This window comes from Bombyx mori, chromosome 10 (assembly GCF_030269925.1).
Source record: "Bombyx mori chromosome 10, ASM3026992v2".
NCBI classification, from domain to species: Eukaryota; Metazoa; Arthropoda; class Insecta; order Lepidoptera; family Bombycidae; genus Bombyx; species Bombyx mori.
The window spans coordinates 7,283,791-7,302,271 of NC_085116.1; the positions used below are offsets into that span (position 1 = coordinate 7,283,791).

Consider the following 18,481-nt stretch of genomic DNA (forward strand, 5'->3'; position numbering starts at 1 on the left):
ATTATTTTCACAGACATTTTACGTTCGTGTACTTATTCGAATGTACTGAAATTCATAAGTGCATGATAACTTTTTTTTTTTTTTTGTTCCTACCTAAGCTGATAGCCCTAGCGGCTATGTCAGCGTAACCCTAACTTTAGTAGGTGAGCTCACGGGGCTCAAACCTGACGATGTTGCTAACACGAACCCTAGCAAGAGTCGTGCTTCGCAGAATCTACCACCGGATCGGAAACGCGACCCACTGAGAAGATCCGGCGAGAAACTCAGTGGGCTGTGTCTGAGAGTTAATTTACTCGTCGAGCCCTTCGTCGCAAGCGACGGGTTCGACGAGAACGGTGACCGGTGCTTGAAGTACCTAAAAGCACCGTTAGTGGATCGGGAGGATCCGAGATGACGTGTTTTGGGCGACGTCGACTGCTTTCCATTCTGTCCGCAGGATCGGGAATGTAGTTACCGGCGGCCACGATGAGAGGGTTCTCATGTCGTGCCGCTTTATCGAAGTGGCGCATGGACTGCAGATACTTACTGATGGACTCTAAGTCCAGGTCGTCATGGAGGTCGACATTCCTGACGAACCACGGGGCTCCGACGGCTATCCTGCAAAAACGGGATTGAATGATTTGAAAGGATTTTAAGTGTATGCGGGCCGCGTGAGCGAACACTACACTTGCATAGGTCATGACGGGGCGTATGCAAGTTTTGTAGAGTGTCACCTTATTTCTAAGGGACATTTTACTTCGCCTACATATCATCGGGTAGAGACGTCCTAGAATGAAGGCGGCACGGTCGCGTACCGTCTTGATGTGGGGGCGGAATGTCATCCTACTGTCGAGGGTGACTCCTAAATATTTGACCTTCGGGGCCCACGGTATGGGCTGGTCGAACATCGTGATTGGGCGAACGGCGGGGGCGGGGGTGTTGACGCGCCTAGTCGGGAGAGGGATGCTCAGCGTGGTGTTCGGTGGGCGACCCCTTTTGAAGAGCACCGCTGTGCTTTTCGTGGGGTTAATGTCGATGCGCCACTTCCGGAACCACTGTCCCATGGTGGTAGCTGCGGTCTGAAGTCGTCGATGAAGCAACGCCTTCTTCCTACACGAGTAGTAGATGGCGGTGTCATCGGCGAAGAGCGCCAGATGGGTCTCCGGAGACCGGGGTATATCATTGATATACAAACTGAATAGTAACGGGGAGAGGGCGGAGCCTTGCGGGACTCCGGCTGTGACGTGACGGGGCCGGGAACGCGTTCCCTCGACTCGATATCGGAACGAACGGTTCGACAAGTAGTCTCGTATGATGAGGCATGATAACGCCGCAAAATTATAATTTATGTAATTACTGGTGGTAGGACGTCTTGTGAGTCCGCACGGGTAGGTACCATCACCCTTCCTATTTCCGCCGTGAAGCAGCGCGCTTCGAAAAAAACGCTAATCAGGTGGGTCGTGGTTACGTAGTTACCCTTGAAGAAAAAATAATCTCAAATTGTTTTTTTTAAAATTGTATATGAGAATAATGTTGAATAAGAGAAGTGGAGTTCACTGACTGACAATATGTTAACTCTAGGCCTGTTCACGAACGCCTTTAATAAGTTATGTGATCTTTGATAAGATATCTCTACGTCTTTTTTTTAATTTGTTTTCCGTCTGGCACGTCAATGTAATGTTAATTATCATAATTACATTACAAACATTCACATTATTTAAAAAATAACTGTGATTGTTTCGTTAAAAAGAAAATAAAAAATAGAGTAGAGTTCATTTCGTTTGTAAGCACCCGCACTATTACAAATCGAAGTTTAAATTTTGATACTTTTATATAAACGCATTTCTTTTATATTGCTTAGATGGGTGGACGAGCTCACAGCCCACCTGGTGTTAAGTGGTTACTGGAGCCCATAGACATCTATAACGTAAATGCGCCACCCACCTTGAGACATAAGTTCTAAGGTCACAGTATAGTTACAACGGCTGCCCCGTCCTTCAAACCGAAATGCATTACTGCTACACGGCAGAAATAGGCAGGGCGGTGGTACCTACCCGCGCGGACTCACAAGAGGTCCTACCACCAGTCGCTCTGCTCGAGCAAAATGCAAAAAATATGTATTCGGTTACTATAGTAAATTATAAAATGCAGCTTGGAAAATTTAATCCAGTTGACCCGTAAATGGTGCTCGATAAGATATGTAACTGCGCATTTCATAGATACGCTTCTATAATAGAATTCTGCGAATGAAATGCATCAATGAAAAGTGTTTGTGAACTAGTTTAGAATATAAATCAAGCTGAGCAGCTTGAATTATGTAACTAGCTATGTTTTTTTTTTTGTTACTTTTATGGGTGGACGAGCTCACAGCCCACCTGGTGTTAAGTGGTTACTGGAGCCCATAGACAGCTACAACGTAAATGCGCCACTCTCCTTGAGACATAAGTTCTAAGGTCTCAGTACAGTTACAACGGCTGCTCTGCCCTTCAAACCGAAATGCATTACTGCTTCACGGCAGAAATAGCGCCTACCTGCGCGGACTCACAAGAGGTCCTACCACCAGTGAATATGTCCCACCACAGTTGTCGTTTAGTAATATTGATGATAAAATTCAGTATACAATCCAATCACACCATTCATGTTTGCATACAAAAAGTTTTTGCTTTCTACAAAGGCGTTTTATATATCTACTAGCGACCCGCCCTCGCTTCGCTTCGGAAACTGTAATTTATTATTGATTTCTCCACTATTAAATGGATGTTATTATACATATAAACCTTCCTCTTTAATCACTCTATCTATTAAAAAAACCGCATCAAAATCCGTTACGTAGTTTTAAAGATTTAAGCATACATAGATACATAGGGATATAGGGACAGAGAAAGCGACTTTGTTTTATACTATGTAGTGAAGTTGGGCGCCTTACCCGATACCGCACAAAGGCTTTTTCTATAGATGTTTGGACCGTACCAAGTGAATACGCAGCCTTAGCATGGTATATAACATGTGCTTAATACCCTTGTCTTAAGTTATGTGCATCCAGGTTTTCTCTAAGGCTTTTTATTCGCCTGCTACGTGGTAATGTTTCATGATGCATCAATTTACTATAAACACACACAATTAGCTTAATTACTTGGACACACGCGGTAATTTTTTGTGTATCGTTATTTTTATGAAAAAATAATAAAATGCTATATTTATTGCATTTCTTTATTATTATTATTTTTTATTGCCCTTGTAGGCAGACGAGCATACGGCCCACCTGATGGTGAGTGGTTACCGTCGCCCATGGACTTCAGCAATGCCAGGGGCAGAGCCAAGCCGCTGCCTACCGCTTAATACTCTCCACAAGCCTCTTTTAAAGAAGGACATGTCATAGCGCTCAGGAAACACCGTGGAGGGCAGCTCATTCCATAGCCGGATGGTACGTGGCAAACGTGGTACGTTATTAGGTTGAATTACAAAAAAGGTATTTTCTTTATCTTTTCCGCATTTATGGCATAATCATTTTAAATACAGCGAAATCGTAGTTTGGCTCTATGATTTCCAGTTTTACCAAGACAGGTGAGCGAGCAAAGGCTCGGCCAGGAGGGGTGGTATTTGCTAACAGCTGCCCGAGCCCGTCCAAAGTGGACCTGGTGATAGGACCCTTGTGAGTCTGCGCGGGTAGGTACCACTGCCCTGCCTATTTCTGCCGTGAAGCCGTAATGCGTTTCGGTTTGAAGGGTGGGGCAGCCGCTGTAACTATACTTGAGACCTTAGAGCTTATATCTCAATGTGGGTGGTGTATTTACGTTGTAGATGTCTATGGGCTCCAGTAACCACTTAACACCAGGTGGGCTGTGAGCTCGTCCACCCATCTAAGCAAGAAAAAAAAAGACCTAACAACTCAAGAGCAACTGCTTCGCGAATGAATCTACTAACGGATCGGAATAGCGACCCGCTGAGAAAATCCGGCAAGAAACTCAGCGGGCTGATGCATGGGTTAAGTTGCACGTTGAACTTTTTGCCGAGTTCGACGAGTACGGTTACCGGGTTTCCTAAGCCTGCTCCTAGTGTTAGAGGTGAATGCGTCTAATGCAAGAGTTATTGGATCTGATGGATCCGTAAGGATGTGATGATCCAAGTACGTGGTAGATAGCAGAGTATTCGAAGTTCAAATATTTAATGATAAATAAACTTTTGAAACGTGCCTCACCCATTCAAACTTATCTATAACTTGGTACCTAATTGTGGTTAATCTATTTTTTATCTATAGATAATTAATAAGTCGAAATATCCCAAAGGTATATCTTAATGAAGTATGTCATGGTCAAGCGCCGACGCGACGGGGCGCTACCCACGTAACTGATAAAGGGTCGCGGCCCGTCTACCAACCCGTCTGTCACAGTCGTCACACGCAATCCTCACACGATCATAACAATATTTAACCTGCGGGTCACTAATGTTTCGTAACGGGAAGTCTTGTGAAAATGTCGATAAGCTAATAGTGTGCACCGATAACACGTTGTTTGCATGGCACGCTTGTATTTCTTAATTATGTATTAATTATTTTTATAATTTCATTGGCATTCGTCTCATTGGTCTAATAATAATTAGTGATTTTGTGATGGGTAGTGCGAAGCCTAATCGGAGAGTTTGACTGGTTCATTGTGGAAGTTTTTCGTAGGCCGGCACATTTTAGGCGGGTATATTCTAATAACTATGCGAAAGTGTTAATTGTCCGGGGATTGTATCACTGCATTATCGAATGGCTTCGACTACGGCGGCCATCTTAGTACATTCAATAAGTAGTGAACGTGGCTTGGCTTTGTGGTGCCTGTGAGCAACAGTGACTGCTTATCATCAGCTGGACCGTATGCTCGTCTGTTTACAAAGGCAAAAAAACAGTTATTAAGCAACGGACGCTAAATTTTAAATCGCATAAGTAATTCTGTTAAAAACTTAAAATTCATCGACCTCGTGTTTTTACCTGAAACACGTATTATATGGGATAACTGTATTTTTTATATTTTTTATTGCTTAGATGAGTGGACGAGCTCATAGCCCACCTGATTGGAGCTCATAGACATCTACAATGTAAATGCGCCACCCAAATTGAGATACAAGTTCTAAGATCTCAGTTTAGTTACAACGGCTACCCCACCCTTCAAACCGAAACGCATTACTGTTTCACGGCAGAAATAAGAGGGGTGGTGATACCTACGCGTGCGGACTCACAAGAGGTCCTGCCACCAGTAAAAAGAATAACCACCAGAGTAAATAAGTGCAAACCCCGATTGTTACATTTCGTTAATACTACTACTGACTTCAAACGGTAATCGCACCCGTCATACAATACACTAGATCCTTAAGCACCAACAAACGCTAGACACTCACACGCCAGATTAAATGACATTAAAGAAATATTTGTATTCATAATTATATCAACATTATAATATAATAGGCCATATTGCGTCACGGATACCTATTTCCTTAACGTTTACACTGGGGCTATTTGATTAGAGATGACTGCGAGCCAATTTTTTTTTAACATGAGCCGGTTAGTCATTTAAAGAAAATATTTTTATTAGATATCGGTAATTTAAAAAAACCCGCGCAACTTTACATAAATCTGTTAATGTTATGTAACTTTACGAATTTATATTTCTCTTTACTGTTACACTGTTAGTGTTTTCGTCGGCTTTAGCGAGTCGTAGACATAATTAAAACTACATAATTTTACGGCTTAATGTCCGGTTTATTTTAATATTTCTTGAACACCAGATCCAGCTACAGTTGAACGGGATTCAGTGTTACCGTATATCAAGGGAGTCACGGAGAGACAAGGTTGGAATATAATATGTATTTTTTTAATTTTTTATTTATTGCTTAGATGGGTGGACGAGCTCACAGCCCACCTGGTGTTAAGTGGTTACTGGAGCCCATAGACATCCATAACGTAAATGCGCCACCCACCTTGAGATATAAGTTCTAAGGTCTCAAGTATAGTTACGTATGTATGTATATGTATGTATTTAGACGTCTGTAAAATTTAAACGAAAGACATGTAAGAAAGACTTATACAACAGAAGCGAGGTCGACAGGCGACAGTCTTCTGTGACAACGAAAACTGTAAAGTGTTCGAAACATCGGAATTAATATAATGTTAATTTTAAAAAAATTGAGATTAAACCGTAAAAGTAGATTTATTTATGATAGCGGCCTGCTCTGACTCCGCTCAGGTCTTTAGCAAAAATTTATTTTTTTAAATAAAACAACACTTATTGCGGCATAACTATAATAGTTAGACATATTATGCTGTCGCGACACTTTTTGTAAATAATAATATGTTCTACAAAGTCGTAGTAGGTACATTATTTTATTTTATCATCAATAGTTTTCGCAGGGCACTCGATGTAAATAATATTTTAGGTATTTTTTTTACACCTTCGGTTACATTGGAGTTTTAGTAAGGATCCGTAATTTTTTTCAAAAAAGTTTATAGTCTATGTCACTCGGGAATAGTGTAGTTTCCAAACAGTGAAAGATTTTTTTAAATCGGTGCAGTAGTTTCGGAGCCATATAATTTTGAGATACACACCGCGGTTTGTACAGCCTTGGTATAAACAACTCACGCTGCTAACACGCGACTTGAACATTCAGTCCACAGCGTGACAGCCCGTTAAAAATAGCATAACAGCAGATTCATGTAATTGACCCGTTGTAGTCGCCACTTTGCATGATTGTCTTTTAATTCGATCGGTGTCATTCTCGTGTGAAGGGTGTGATGAGAAAAACTTAACACACTCACTAAACTGTTATCTATCCGATTGTGGTCTCGTTCTGACTACAGATTATATTTTTACGTAATTAATTGTTCTGCTTAGTAAATTCACAAATGACAGTGAAGTGGTATACGTGTTTTTATTAGGTTATATAAGAACACGAGGTAAATGACGAAGACGAAGCCTTAATGTTTTACAGGCTTAGGACCGAGATTTTTTTGCGATTTTTGCCAAAAGCTATTAAATGCATATGGATAAAGAATTACTCAAGTAAGCTAATCCTACTTTTATTTTTTTGATTATACAATTATATTGTCGAATAGTCCCCCATTAATATACTATAGCTACTAGCCTAGATGAGCCATGGGGGTCCGCGTTCCTTACATATTCAATAGAAAACTTGCGGTCAGGGGTATTCTACGCTAATTTTGTTTTGGCAAAGTAATAGTATCCACCCACAGGGACCGCTCCGGTCCTTGACCTGTTAAGCGGCCACTGAAGTTGTATAGTGAAGTAATCATAAATACAAACATTGTGAATTTTATCATCATGTCTCTGGGTGGCAGCATTCACGTTACGATGCCTGCAGCCCAGGAAAAAAGTTATGTGATTGCTACACTCGAATTGAGATAAGAGGTTGAATTCTACAACGGCTGTTATAATTAGACTTCTTGATGGAGGACAAGGTAGATAATGTGCTTTCAAATAATCCGGGAATATGACATAACTTTACAATTAATACTAAATTATTATAATTAATACAATTAATACTAAAGATAGATACGATACTGTTATGGGAAAGAGGTTGTCGCGTAGTGACTTAACCACAGAATAGATAATTAAGGTATTAATTTATCTATTTCGTAGACTTAACAATACAAGTGAAAGATATGAAAGTGTATACAGGTCGTGGTGTAGTGGTTATTGTCTCGTGTTTGTGTGGCCACACAAGAGGCAAATCTTGGGGTTTTTATATTTAGAAAGTTTGTTATTGATATATTTGATTATATTATAATGAAACCCGTCTTTATAGCGTTTTTTTTTTCTCGACTACATCCTTTTTTCAAGTAAGTAATTTAATGCGATTTAAACTCAGAAACACGGTTAAGAACATCTTGAACACTGTCTTCGGAAATTTTATTCATTTATTTGTTTACATTTCTCATTCCGCAATCTGGGCACATGCGGTGATATAGTGTCTCAGGCGCAAGCGCCAATGGAATAATTACCCGAGCTCGCTGATAACCCACGTTGGGGTTTCCTGTGAACGGTATCTATGTATATTTTTTTTACCAAAAAATAAGAAGGATTGCGTATATATCTGGTTTTTTCCTAAAACGTAGATAATTATTAGGTTAGTTTCACATACGTTATCCTCTTGGTAATCCCAGTTGTTCGAACACGTAGTCAATTAGAAACATATTTTTTGTATACATTCTCATGGTCTTTGTCTTGGCTATTGTAGATAGACGAGTGTACGGTCTACCTGATAGTAAATGGTCACCGTCGCTTATGGACGTCAGGTCTACCTGATAGTAAATGGTCACCGTCGCTTATGGACGTCAAGGCCTCATCAAGTCAAGTCGCTGCCAATTTCTTTCAAATTTAGAATATATTTATTAATCACTTATGTTTACCGTTCGTTTTTTAGCTTGTGATCGCCTCTTTGGTCTTGTCTTTAGTGAGTTTGACTACTGTTCCAAAACTTCCGTGTCCGGTTTCGGTTTGGATTAAAATCTTGGCCGTTGTTGCCTAAGTGTGTTTCCAGTACCCATAACACGGGAGAAAATTCAAGCATATAGCCATTGAATTTGGAACATTATTTCTTTGTCTTCTTAGTCACATGATCGAACACTAATATACCTTTTTTTACAAGCTTTCAATTTCAATGTCGGAATGTATGTTTGTTTAGGTCAATCATTTTACGAGTTAAATTAAGACAACTTCTTCTTACCCTACGGAATTAAATTTGTATGGACATGAATCGACAGCCAGGAATAACTCAAGATATAAAAACTGTAAAAGACAAAAAAAACGGTGCCCGTGCAACTTGGTGCACGTGAATGAAGTGAAACTTCTTTTTCTAGTTGGTTTTCTTCCTTTTTCATCCTTAAATCAGGTTGCTCTTGTAATAGGGAATGCTGTGTATAAGAGATGCGACATCTTCACCATTTATATTATATATATTTTAAATTATAGATAGAAAATAAATATACATGTATTTTTTTAATACTTCATTAAAATATTGGACCCTACTCGTTGTTAACGTTGGCGCTGGCCTGTAACAGTTATGCTACGCGCATGCGTTCGAGTGCCACGCGTTCACTGTCGCTCTGTCTCTTTCTAGTATGGTAGCGTTAAACGTTTAACACAACCTTGTTAGAAGTCGCATTAGAAGTTTCACTTCAAAAAATCACAGACAAAAAAAAGGTATACGTATGTTATTATAATAAATAACCCATTCTAAGTTCACCATGACATGGCTACTGTCGTCATGATTGGAGAGCTGATGAAGGAATATTTCAACGATCAACAACACGGATGCGATATTTGTATTCGATAATGATATATTAGTTTCGAGACGTTCTAATGTCTGCCCTGACCGATAGTAGACCTTGGTTGACTCCATACCGTGACTTAGATTATTCGACGAGATAGGATAATTAGGAATGGTTTGGAATCTGTCTAGGAGTAGTATTTAGTAAGCTTGAAGCTTAAATAAGTGGCGCATACCTCCAAACACTCGTGGTGAAGCCGCGCCGGAGACTGTGTGGCATCAGGATGTATTAAACACGATATCGTGAACGTATCACCTCAAGGTTCCTTTTGTGTATTAGCTCAAAGAGGATCTTCAGATAATTCTATAAAAGATATAGTCAGGGTAAGTACTGCTAAACGAAGGATGTTCCGAATTATACTGTAATAGGCTTGCAGTGTATACAATGTCCACTACTATCAACAATCCGTTGTCTATTTAATCTCTAAGGTCTTCGCTGCTGGCTAAGCGTACATGGCATTAAGTAGAGTCAAATCGCTATAAGTTCTCCTTGTTAATGATCTGTTTAACAGATAAAAGACCGTGCAACAATGATGTATTAAATGAAATGAACAAACAGACTTACAAACATGTCCACAAAATATTAATAGTAATTTTAAATCAAATCCATCAATTTATTTATAGTAGATTATATAATTTAAATTAAATAATCTATACATGAGTTCTCGACTGTTCTCGATTTATTGGATTGGCAAACTGCTCAGAATCAATTATAGGTTTAATAACCTTGCTAATAACATTAAATACGCCCTAACTAGTTATAAGCGGTGTAATGACATCGCTTACAGTTTTATCAACAAAAAGTCACCCACCTTATCACGAAATAAAGTTATTTTTATACAAAATGTAGATTATTGCTTCTGTAATTTTATGTTTGTAGGGAAAATAATGTTAAGGTATTAGTTTTGATTATGGACGGTCGACGAAGCTTCCGTACTAATTTTGAGGGGATGGAGACCCTAGCTAACGTCCACGGCCAGCTTTTTGAGCCATTTCTGTCGGTCTACAGACCGTCGAGACTTATCGTTGGCGACCGTAATAGCTGTGATGCTCGGTAAAGACTGGTCCTGGAAAGTCGACTTTCTCGTGTGCATCGCTTCAGTGCCCTACGGGCCGTTGACCGTGATGGCTGACGTCAATTCACTGACAACTCCGCCGATTGACTTCTCAGGGTGACCTCGCGCCTGCCTGCAGTATTTTTGATGATGGATGCCATCTCCTACTTCTCCCGCAATTTGTAGCGGGCGAGGCTCGAGCAGGGGAGTCGTTTGGTGGGTTGCTCATCTCAACTTTTTCATTCGGAACCGGGGACCCTACCAAATACGCCGCGTGGGTATCACAGAGGAGATTGGGACCCGGTGAAAAAATGAGTATTTTTTTCTTTTAATTATACTATTATATACTGTCTTTCTTTTTTGTAATAAAATATTTTCTACTACAATTAAAAGCACACACTCTTACTCCATACAAAGCAAATTAATATTATGTTACTATCATTATACACATCTAGATCTATTTATATAGAATCGTAGCTGCGGTTTTATTGTAATTAATTCCAATGAAATTTTTTGTTCAAATTAACGAGAGCATAAAACTACAGTGATATAATAATGTCACTTTAATCAAATTTTTTCCGAGTGTTTACCTCGAATGATTATCACGGTACAGTAACATGGAGATTTATTTTTACAGGGCTATATGTTATTTTTAGTTTGTAAATTAATATCTCCTCGATAACTAGTTGCATAAATAAACAAGTTCATTGAAATTTAATGTATATTTAAAGTCGATCGTGGTCATTGATACAACGCTTACTGCTTTAGTATATGGTAAATGTGACCCGCTCTTCCACTCGGACAATAAGAAGTTAATAAGTCGTCGTGGCATAAAGAATAAGACGTCCCGGTGCATTCGTGTTGAGCGATGCACCGATGTTCGAATCTCAGGCGGGTACCAATTTTTCTAATGAAATACGTACTCAACAACTGTTCACGATTGACTTCCACGGCGAAGAAATAGCATCGTGTAATAAAAGTCAAACCAGCAAAATTATAATTTGCGTAATTACTGGTGGTAGGATCTCTTGGGAGTCCGCACGGGTAGGTATCACCACCCTGCCCATTTCTGCGGTGAAGCAGTAATGCGTTTCGGTTTGAAGGGTGGGTCAGCCGTTGTAACTATACTGAGACCTTAGATCTTATATCTCAAGGTGGGTGGCGCATTTACGTTGTAGATGTCTATGGGCTCCAGTAACCACTTAACACCAGGTGGGCTGTGAGTTCGTCCAACCATCTAAGCAATAAAATAAAATAAAAAATGTGATTAAGACTGCCGTCAAAGTACGTAAATAAATATACATTTTTAAAGTCCAATTATAGGAATGGCGGTTTTGGGATCAGATTCATGCTTACAATCGTAGTGTTAGATTACTACATTACATACACATACAAACGTTTAGTTATAGTTACTTTACACGAATCATACAAACTTTATGTATTTTTAATTCACTTTAGTTTATGTATTTACTTTAATAAGTAACTCACCGGAAAGTATCGAAGTAAATATCGAATCGTAAAATTTATTTCACTTTACTGCTTTACGCACCGAGTGTCATGGAAATATTATCTTCAACAAGTTTCTGTAATCAATCAACACTTAGGTACACTGTACACAACACAGTCACGATAAACTAAAAATAATTTTGTCACACACTGAGGCTGTGCAAATGATATACAAATATGAATACATTTCACCGTATGCCAGACGCTAATTGGAGCTGAACTTTTAGCGAGTTGTCAAATCCTTTTTTGGAATTACAATGCCCGAATAAGACCCAGAATCTTCTTTACTTTTTGATCGCAATCTTAATAGGTGGAGTCGGCATAATATGATTAGTGTTTTTTTTATAGACGAATGGACGAGCTCGCGGTTTACCTGTGTTAAGTTATTTAAGAGAGCATTGAATTCATTGACATCATAATGTGAATGCAGCTATCCGTCCTCAATCATAAGGTTGAAGTTTAAATAAAACGGTACAACGCATAAAATGGTTACTAACAGGGTCTCTGGTCTGATGATGTAAGACCGATGTCTTCATACCTGCACGTATGAATTAAAGTTAAATTTTTTTTTTTTTGTTTTATTGTTTAGATATCTGGACGAGCTCACAGCCCACCTGGTGTTAAGTGGTTACTGGAGCCCATAGACATCTACGACGTAAATGCGCCACCCACCTTGAGATAAGTTCTAAGGTCTCAAGTATAGTTACAACGGCTGCCCCACCCTTCAAACCGAAACGCATTACTGCTTCAAGGCGGAAATAGGCGGGGAGGTGGTACCTACCCGTGCGGACTCCCAAAAGGTCCTACCACCAGTTAAATTAATGTTGAAATATCACAGTATATTTCGTGTACGTTAATTTCTTGATTTCGAATTTAATTTTTGATGACCCTTGTTTTAATTACTACACGTATGTATATCACAATAATTAAAGAACCCAATTATCAAACGCGTGATTTCGCAATGAATATAATTGCATCATTTAAAATTGGTTTATAATATTTATGTCGATATGTTAATAACATTCTGATAAGTATTCAAATTCGTATTGAATTTCAACACCACAAATTGCTATTCTAGCACTATGATTATTGGAGGTAGGGTTTCAATTATGAAATATTTATAGTTCGATGCTTCACGTTCAATGGACCCAATCTAGAATTTCTGTCTGTATTATGGATATTGAAAATGTACACATAAATTCTCTTATCGTGGCCCCCGCTAATTATATATCCGACTCAGGCCACGGGGCAACGATAAGCTGCCGTCACCAGAAACACGATTTGTCCTATTTCAGTTCAATTAGAGGACTAGGCTTCGTATCTCATCCTTCTGCAGCGTACCGTGAGGTAGGAAGATGTGTTTTCTACGAAAATGTTTACCACTGCATTGAAAGATGTGTTCAAGGTTATGAACTGGAATGCTAGCCCTTTCATCAATTCTTCTTTTTCTTTCTTTCCTATTACGCTCTTGTCGGATCCAACAGATCAACAAATCCGCGTGCTTTTAGTTAGGCTCTTCAAGCAGCGGTCACTGTCCTCAATGAACTCCTCGATTATGGCGAAGAATTCAACTGGCGAACTATCCCATGAACACAATCCACTGAGTTTGTCGCCGGATCTTTTCAGTGGATCATGATTCTGAACCGATGGTAGATTCTGCGGAGCGCTGCTCTTGCTACGGCCAGTGTTGGAAAACACTGTCAACTTGAGCCCCATGAGGCTCACCTATCAGACACAATGTAGCTGGAATAGCCCCGTAGGCTACCAGTGAACAGATAGAGTACGTATACGTACGACAAGGATCTACGGGCTAAATGTGAATGTTTAATATTTATTTGTTTATTTATTTGGGAAACTAACATACAAACATACAATATTTAAAAAAATTGCCAAAACAATAACCAAATATGTTTCCACCATCAAAATCACATAAGTAGAGAGTGAACAAAGGAAAAAAAAGAGAAACTAAAAAAAATGTTTACACAAAAAACAGAAGCAACGCAATACGCAAAACGCGTTATCTCTTATACTTAGTCTGGCCATAAATACTGTTACTAAGGAAAACCAAAAAAATACATATTTGGCAAATAACATTTATTACTTTTACAGTGTGTTAGTTTAATTTACATAAATATAAAACAATTTAAAGTATAAAAAGCTTATTCGAAGTGGTTTCCATTGGCGCAATACAGTCTTTTAAACGTTGAGGCCAGTTATCAATAGAAGCACGCACTCTTTCCATGGGAAAATTTTTCACTGCCAATCGTACGGATTGTTTTAGGGACTCCAAATTATCATGGCATTTAGAGCAAGCCGTACTCTCTAAAACTGTCCATAAATCATAATCCAGCGGATTAATATCGGGACTAGACGACGGCCAGTCTTCAGCTCTGATGAAGTCCGAGACGTTCGTTTCCAACCAAGACTGCGCGAGCTTTATGACCTGGCGCCGAGTCTTGCTGGAAGGACCATTCTTGATTATTGAACATGGTGTTGTTACGGGGCTTCACTACCTTCTCAAGAATGGTATCTTGATACACTTGTGCCGATGTTTTGATACCTTTTTCACAAAAGTATGGCTCAGTCACTCCTTCATAGCTCATACCCCACCAAACCATCATTGAAGTCGGATAGTGCCCACGTTACACTCTGTCGACTAATTGGGAAGCTTCCTTAGAGCTTTGAGCATAAATACGGTCATTTTGTTTGTTAAAATGTTGCTCAATTGTAAAAATGTTCTTATCCGTAAAGAAAAATTTTCTATGACCTCCCTTTGCGTACCGCTTCAGTAGTTGTTTCGATTTTACCACCCTATTCTCTTTTAAATTATCAGTTACGAAATGACCAGTACGTCTCTTATAGGCTGCAAGTCCTAAGTCATCTTTTAAAATACGCGACATGGTTCTAGGTGCTATTTTCATCTCCCGAGATAAGATATTTTGCTTTCGGACAGGATTTCTTCGAATTCTTTCCCTTACTGCTTTGACCACCTTTTTCGTACGAACACTACGTGGACGGCCAGATCTTTTTCTGTCACAAACAGAGGAGGTCTCATTGCACCTATTAATAGCCCGGTACGCAAACATTTTACTAATACCAAGCGTATGAAGAGTTTTAAAAATTGCATTTGGCTCCATACCTACTTTGTGTAATGCAATCACAGCGATTCGATTCTCTTTATCACCCCACTCCATTTTAATATCGCAAAATATTGTACAGTGTATTGGCGCCAAAATGAGAAATCTCAATGAGCAATCCAATGAGCAATCATAAAAAAATAACAGATTTCAAAATCAAATTTTGTTTATTTTTAATTGTAACAGTATTTATGGCCAGACTAAGTATATAATATCTTTGACATAATAATATATTATATGTATGAATATGGATTCCAACCAAGTTCTTTACCTTTCAAAGGTTTTTGGTCAACTGTTTAGTTTGTAAGAAGTAAATAAATAAATAAATAAATTCAAAGTTCGGTACAGAAACCCAAAGATATTCATAACGTACTGCAGTTTTTTTTTTGTTGCTTATATATGTGGACGAGCTCACAGCCCACCTGGTGTTAAGTGGTTACTGGAGCCCATAGACATCTACAACGTAAATGCGCCACACACCTTGAGATATAAGTTCTAAGGTCTCAGTATAGTTACAACGGCTGCCCAACCCTTCAAACCGAAACGCATTGCTGCTTCACGGCAGAAATAGGCAGGGCGGTTTTAACTTTACTACCAATCATTTGTATAATAATATGGAATAGGAGTCCACATTGTGGGAATAAAGTGCTCGCTCTAAGAAAAATGAATTTATTGAAATTTGTATATTTTTATGTGTCTTGAATACAGTACCATTACTTTCAACGAATCGGCTCACATGAGGTTGTCTTGAACGTGGATTATAGCCGTTGACGTCAGCGTCTTCAGGGTCGGCTTTTAAAACATTACAATTAGGTATGTATCTGTCTTAAACAGGCTTGCGCAAAAGTTTTGTGTACCAAATTCAGTACATAATTCTTCTTCTTCTTCATCGTTTAAGGGTCGTGACCACCTTGGTCTAGTTTTTGCACCAGCTTCCTCCAATGTTGCCTGGATTCGGTCTGCTTAATGGCGCCCGGGACGCTGGTGTTTGAGAAACAGTACATAATAATGATTTTAATTTTATAATGTTTTATATTAATGAAATTCAAGTAGAAATATTTTTATCAGCTATTTTTAGTTAATTTTATACTCATCGGTATTCATATTTTTTAATAGGTTTTTGACATAGGTAGATTTAATTGTAATAATATACCTTCCGTCCTATTTAAGTTACTTAATGCCAAACTATTGCGTGTTCAACGATCGCGATTTGAACAAAAAATAAACAATAAATCACCGAGTAACAATGAGCGGTTTTTTTTGGTTCGTTGTTGCCAAATACCAAAGTCGTGACACAATACTCGATGCGAACAAACGACGTTAATCGGATAAATATGTATATATTGTTAATTTTTTTTACGTGATTGAAGCAACAATTGCAAATGAATTTCAAAGAGCTGTTTCAACTATGTGACAGTGTCCATGTTTTTAATAAGACTTTTGATGTATCATAACTAGTTGGTGGATTGTTTTGTAGAATCAAGAAGTAGGTAAGTAAAAAAAGAACGAAGATTTTCATGAAAAACGCTTCGTACCGCTTGTCTAAATGTGTTATAAACTCATTTTGCAACGGAATTCGAATTACTAAGCTGTGATACCGTTTAAAGAATAGACTTCATTTTAATATTTGCGACTAAATCGAAGAGACCTCATTTCATTTTTAAAAATAAAAGAAAACTGATCTCGTGGAAAAATAAATGTTATACAGGGTGTCCCAAAATTCAACGATAAGCCGGTACCGGTGCGGTGTCTAACTATCCATGGAAAAAAAATAAAAAAAATCCAGCTCTTTTTTTTCAAAGTTACATTAATTTTTTTGAAAAATATTGTAATTTGATACCTTACACCTTTATGATTAGATACTGTGGTTACAAATGTCAATATGTCCCCACATTTTGTTTTGTATTAGCTACCTAACTAACATCGCTATTAATTAATTAAAGGACCAAAACATTCGTAGTTTTTAATATAAAAATAAAATAATCAGTCTTTTTTCTTCAAATTTTAACTTTTATTCAACTTTGACATGCTACTGTGTAAAAAAATGTATGAAATGTACTATGGCATGTTATTACAAAAGTTAGCGCAACTCATCACAACTCTAAAATGGTGCAATACTATGACAACACTTGTAAAAACTCTAAGGATTCTCTTCTCAAGAAACAAAAAGGATTATTTAGTTTAGTTTTTGAAAACATTAAATTACCTACTGTTCAAAAAAGGGTTTTGAGACTGTTTCAATGAAAGTCATAACGAGAAATTAAGATATTTAATAATATTTATTGCGTACTTAAATTAAATGCTCAAATTGTTGACCATCTACGTCAACACACGCGTGACAACGTCTTAAAATGATCTTTTAATGAGTCTCGCATATTCCCGTTTGTTCATATCTTCTGCAGCCTCCAAGATTCTTTGACGCAGTTCATCAATTGGTGCAATTGGTTTGGCATAGACATTGCCTTTCAGGCAACCCCAGTAAAGATAATTCAGTGGATTTAAATCCGGAGAACGGGGCGGCCACGCAATGAGACCTAGACTACTGATCCATCGTTCTGCATATTCTAGGTCCAAATAATTTCTCACTGGACCTGCATAGTAAGCTCCTAAGAATAATTTGTTATTGACATTAAATTTAATATTTTTCTCGAAAATAATTCCAAAAATGAATAATTTTAATTGCACAATTCGTAATAGTAATTGTTTTTAACTTACCCACTATTTTTTTTATTTTTTTTATTGTATGTATGGGTGACCGAGCTCACAGCCCACCTGGTATTAAGTGGTTATTGGAGCCAATAGACATCTACAACGTAAATGCGCCACCCCTCTTGAGATATCAGTTCTAAGGTTTACTAATTACTACCAAATATTTTTTGTTGTTCAATGCTATTGGCAACTTTGTTTGTACATATTATGTATGTTTTATTTTACTCGTAATCTTATTTTATGGATAATTTTATTGTAGCTAGTACGCACTTAGTTCCGTCTCTTCCGTCACTCATTTCCTTGCAATTGAACCGGACTATATAGTGATGCGCTGAGTTTTAAACCTTGCACTTAGGACTCGTATCTAACTTATAATATCTCGAACTGTGGACGTAAATATAATCGCTTACATAATTATTAGATATATGTAATATGTGAATGTCCTATCTGACCAGCATTGTGTTTTCACTATTTGGATCACACGTTTTTTTAAGATCATCATCTGGCTGGCTGTTTGAAATTATAAATGTTGGTATTTTTTCCTAGTCTCCCGCTACTGCCCATTTGTCATCTGCCTGCAGTATTAGTCTCTTTATTATTTTTTCTGCCTACCTTACCTAACCTAGTCTACCTAATACTTGGAATTGTATCTTGGGGGTAAGGAGGAATACGAACCCGCACTAGCACCGCAGGCATAAACTTTAAATAAAATATAATACGTACTTACTTGATATCCACGAGAGGCTTCGACGTTGAAGGAATACCATCGTA

The 18,481-nt window shown here is 38.2% G+C and overlaps 1 protein-coding gene and 1 long non-coding RNA gene across 5 annotated transcripts in view; one reads left to right on the top strand and one right to left on the bottom strand.

The window, feature by feature from the left end:
- LOC134199508 (uncharacterized) overlaps positions 1-12,359 on the bottom strand; it is a 61,479-nt gene extending 49,120 nt beyond the window's left edge. For all 3 annotated transcript variants that reach the window (XR_009974022.1, XR_009974021.1, XR_009974020.1), the window contains exons 1-2: positions 11,847-12,359; positions 9,480-9,607 (exon numbers count right to left, since the gene is read on the bottom strand). This is a non-coding gene — a long non-coding RNA (uncharacterized LOC134199508). The remainder of the gene's footprint in view (positions 1-9,479; positions 9,608-11,846) is intronic.
- LOC105842530 (inositol-trisphosphate 3-kinase homolog) overlaps positions 1-18,481 on the top strand; it is a 98,486-nt gene that overhangs the window by 43,187 nt on the left and 36,818 nt on the right. The window lies entirely within an intron of this gene.